This window comes from Myotis daubentonii, chromosome 4 (assembly GCF_963259705.1).
Source record: "Myotis daubentonii chromosome 4, mMyoDau2.1, whole genome shotgun sequence".
NCBI classification, from domain to species: Eukaryota; Metazoa; Chordata; class Mammalia; order Chiroptera; family Vespertilionidae; genus Myotis; species Myotis daubentonii.
Window position 1 is genome coordinate 40,781,890 of NC_081843.1, and position 5,134 is coordinate 40,787,023.

The window sequence follows — 5,134 nt, forward strand, 5'->3', positions numbered from 1 at the left end:
CATTTCTTTGTTGAGCTGTGTACTGTCTATTTACAGCCATTACAACAGCGCTTAGCTTAGCCTAGCCAGTGCTTAGCACATTACAGCACTAAGTAAATACTAATTGATTGAACAAAAGGATGGGTAGATAATTTCTGTCAGTATGGTTGTATAGTGATGATGCCTGTGGTATGGTTAGGAAAAGTTAAAGTCATGGAATATATATATATATATATAATTTTTTTAAGTAGAAAGCTATTAAATGTGCTGGTAGATGCTTAACAACTCCTGTGAGGAGGATAGGATGTGTGTTTGAGGGAAGGAGTGGGTAGGCAGCCCTGAGTTGTAGTGTTTGCTGATTTCCCACAATGGCTGATTGCAAGCTACCAATGCAATGTCACTGAACGTGGAGTTAGAAAGAAATGTAGTACATTGTTATATTTCCATCATGCAGAAACGATAAATGTAAATAACCTCAAAAGGATAATAGGAAATAATTAGGAAGTGGTAAGTTTTGATGTCTTACATTTGTTTGAATATAATTTATTTAATTGTAAATTCACATAATTTAGTTTATAAAAATAACTGCATTTAAAAACCAGCTCACCAAAATCCTGACAACTGAACAATCAGTTCTTAGAAACAATTGGCTACCCTGGTTGGAATGCTCCTGGCTTGTGGAGCAGCCCTGCAGCTTTCTCCCACTGGCCAACCCCGTCACCAGGCCAGGCCTAAAACTAGAGAGAACACTCAGAGCAAGTATCTCCCTGATACAGAAAAAGAGCAGGGCGTACTGTCTGGAGACAAAGCACCCAGAGTATTGAGGTGAGACTTTGGAGGAATTTAGAAACGTGGTAGACGATTAACATTTATGAAGGTATTTCTAAGGTTGGCTAAATGCCACAGAAGAAAGCAGTATTCCCACATAATTGTGTGCCTTTATTTGAATTGACTGATGAAAACAGACTTCAGCCAATTTCCTGCAGAATTGTAGGGATACAGCTTAACCTATGTGTACTTATGTATAAAGTGCAAGGATCTAGTTATAATATTGTTATATTTACATCCTGAAATATAACTAGCTGTAGCAATGTTAATGTTTGTGATATTCTGTTAGTTCTATACAACTGTTTCTTCCAATGAATTTCGCAAAATAAAATAAATTCATAATTAGGAATAATCAGGAAAGAGATGCAATATATATGTACTTCTCTTGTTTCAAGGAGATTTACATATATACCACTGTTTCAAACAATGATTTCAGGTATAGTAAGATTATTTTTTATTGTTGATGAGATCTGAACTTTATTTTGAAGAATAATTAACTCTAAAATTATGTGTGTGCAAGTAAAGCAATATGGATCCCAATGGCAATTATCTAGCACTATCTCAGTGGAAGGAGCAATGATTGAACAAATACGCTTCTGGGCAGATCAGCTCAACTCCTCATTTTTTCCAGGATAGACTCAAGGCACAAATGTTCTTGTGTTTGGAGTAAGTTATGTCCTAATTCTCTGCCGCAAAGATTAGCTTCTAGGCATCTCTGTGACTCCTCTCAGGATAAAAGAGGATCTGAAATGTCTGTCCAGAAGGTTCCATTGAGATCATGTCCTGGAACTGAGCATGTATTCATGACCAGTGCCACCAATATCTCAAAGACCTTTAGGACCCTAGAGAGCAGCTAGGCTTAGAGCGTGCCTTTGGCTCAAGAATGACATAGAGCTAACGAACAGGGCCACCTCGTGCATTCCATCAGTAGGTACAAATGAGCCCCAGCCATGTGCCTGATACTTGGCTAGACACTTGGTTTCTATCCTGAGTAAGCCAGATGAACCCTCTCCACATTGCATCCCAGGGAGCCAATGAGACCCTGCCTGGACTTAACATTGTCCACAGGACTCAAACGTAAGCTTTTAGCAATTTCTCCTTATGAGGTTACATAGTCACAGGAATCCACCAACAAGATTCACCGACAAGATGGCAACCTTTTTATGTCAGGTTAATTGAGGTAGACCTTATACTTAAAAAATCACCTTTTTAAAGAGTTCATTTGAGCCCTAGCTGGCTTGGCTCAGTAGATAGAGCCTCAGCCTGCTGAGTGAAGGGTCCCAGGTTCGATTCCGGCCAAGGGCACATGCCTGGGTTGTGGGCTCGATCCCCAGTAAGGGGTTTGCAGGAGGCAGCCAATCAATGATTCTCTCTCATCATTGATGTTTCTATCTCTCGCTTCTTCTCCCTTCCTCTCTGAAATCAATAAAGAAATATATTTTTTTAAAAAAAGAGTACATTTGATGAATTTTGGCAAATGCATACAGTTGCATGATTACTACTATCACACTATTTCCAGCTGATGCCATGCTACTGAAACATACCACCTGTAAGTGAAAATAGTGTTAATCCTGGAACTATCTTATGAGTAGCATAAATATGATCAGCATTTAATATTTTACAGGTAGAAGCATTAAATTTGTTCACTGTAAGTCTCTAAATATACTTTAATGTTTTTAAGCCTGTTTTGGGCATTCTTTATTTTTAAAATTATCCAGGCTATAAAAAAAAAAGCGCTATGCTCCTGGTCTCTCTCCTATGCTGATAGGAGTTGGCCTACTTATGTGGTAGGTTTAGCAGACAGCTTAAAAACTGTAAAAAATAAAATATATGCATACAACGCTTCTTTTGAAGAAAGTTGAATTGGATTTCTCTTGCATGATCCTCATTGTACCCTGCTTCTCTCATCATCACCCCCAACTCTAACAGTAGCAAGAAGTTTCATCTCATAAAGTAATATTTGAAAGCTAGTGGCTCTGTGCATTGTAAATGTACAAGTGACTGGGAATGGCCTGTCTATTTCTCCTCACCTCTGCCTGATTCATCCCAACTTCCCCTCCTTGAAAATAAGTGAGGCCATGTTATTGCATACTATTGAGGTTTTTCAGGCCTGTTTCATATCTACATGATAGCAATACTCCACCTCAAAAAAAAAATTGGTCCCAGCATAGGGGGAAAGAATCAATCACTTGAGCAAATAATCAGGCAAAAATTAAACAAAAACACTTGATAAAGAGTTGCAGGCATGGATAGTAGTGGAAAGATAGAACCTTTTGGTGAGTCTTCCCCCAATTCTGTTCCCAGTGACTCCCTGTGTGCTGCATACTTTGTCTTTCCAAGCGCAGATCTTCTCATCTGTGAAATGTAAAGAATGCCTCTCTCTCTCGTGGGGTTGTTGGGAGAATGGTCTGCTTACCAAGCAGAGCCCCTAGCACACAGAATACGCTCGGTCCTTTTAGTCTCTTCTTCCCTTCCTCCTTCAAAATTAGTATCAAAACCCTCCTGAAATATCCAAGGCTATTTACAGGCTCACATGCCACATTTAATTGAAATGCATTCAGTAAGAAGGCGGTCTATAATGCTGACCCTTAGCAAAAGTAGGAGACCATTTTGAAAGTACAGATTCCCTCTGGGTGGATTTTGTGTTTCATAGCTTCTTACTTCAAGGAAACAAGAGCCTTGTGAGGAAATCTGTCCCCCGTGAGCGCTGGGAACAGATTGTCTTCAATCTAAAGCAAACAAGAAATTGCTTAAGTAAAGGTAGTGACTGTATGAGTCATAAACCACTTTCTCAGATAACAGCCATTAAGTAAGTCTGTGTACAGATTTGACAATTTTTATTTCACTGCCTTTTGACATCCCTTCCGAAAGGTTTAAGAGAACAAGATCTGACTACAGCTTTCAAAAATGCATCACTGAATATTTGTTAACCTTGCTCTCTGTGATAGCTGAAGAACTATGATAATGCCCTTCAAATGGAGATAAATTACAATCTTTCAAAAGATTATCACGGTCTTAATCGAGTTTGCTCCAGCAGCCAAACAGCCTGTGACCTTGTTAGTTATACAACAAACACATCTGTTTCTTTATGTTTCTATAGGTAGTAGGGTAGGACCTTTCATCTAAATGTTTTTAAAGAATGATGGATTTCCAGTGCAGATGCAAGAAAAAAGGGTCCTCACGCTTTCTGTCTGTCTGATTGTGGCAGCCAAGATTGAATGGGGGAATACAGTGAAAAAACAAAAAAAGAAAAAAAATAGAATGATGGATTTACTTCAGTTAATGTTTTGTAGGTAAAACAGAAGATCCAACTTATTTAAAAAGAGCCCTGGGCTCTGGCAGAGGGAAGGTGGAGCTGACCAGAGTCCTGTGAGGAGCAACTGGGGTTGGCAACTCCAGGGAGAGAGCTGAGGAGGCAGCTGCCAGGGCCCTGGGCTGAGTCAGTCCCCCACCTGCAGATGCCATCTTTCCTGGGTGCAGCCTACACTCCACAAGGCATCAGCCTGGAATGTAGCCCCACCCTCTGCACTCCCTCTCACCCCTCCCTGTGGAGCTCCAGCTCTCTTAGGAGTTAGCTGCCTGGACCCGGGTGCAAAGGTCTGGGCCGACTCAGGGGCTGTCAGTGACTGAGTTGTGTGGCTTTGGGACACAACTTTCCTATGAACTTGACTGGAGCCTCTCCCACACTGGAGATCCACTAGCCCCACCCTACAGTCTCCCAGAGGCCCATTCTCAGATTCCTGGAGGCTCCGACAGACTGAGTTGTGTGACTCTGGGGCAGGGGCCATTTCCCCTACTCCCCCCAAGCCTGACCAGTACCTCCCTCTCATGGGAGATCCACTAGCCCAACCTTCCAACTCTCAGTGACCCTGCCCTGCTGAGATTGGGCTCCGGGCAGATTTGGGGACAAACTGAGTTGTGTGGCTCTAGGATGGGAGCCATTTTTCCCTCACACGCCCAATGGGTGCAGAGCGCTCCCTGTGCACAGCCAACGCTTGGTCTGTTTGGACCTGATAAACTCAGCTGGCCTGGCCCTGATGACTCCCTGTGACCCCTATCCCACCCGAAAGGTGTGCGAGCATGCAGTGGGTGGCAGCTAGGCCCGGGGATACCCTGGGACATTTGCTGAGTGGCCTTAGGCTCAGCATTGGCACCGAGTTTGAACCTGTGCCAGTCTAGTGAACATCACTCACCCCTACCTGGTGACTCACTGAGAACCTACCTCAGGCAACTCAGGTACCACCAGAGGCCCTTTCAGTGGCTGAGCCTGATAGGCAGCCAGCAGGTGGAGGCAGGTGGAGGCAGGCAGAGGGGGATTTCAGGATGC

The 5,134-nt window shown here is 42.7% G+C and overlaps 1 pseudogene; it reads left to right on the forward strand.

Annotated features, from left to right (window-relative positions):
• The first annotated feature begins 3,923 nt into the window (after positions 1-3,923).
• LOC132233960 (small nucleolar RNA SNORA31) lies at positions 3,924-4,041 on the forward strand (annotated as a pseudogene).
• The last annotated feature ends 1,093 nt before the right edge of the window (positions 4,042-5,134 follow it).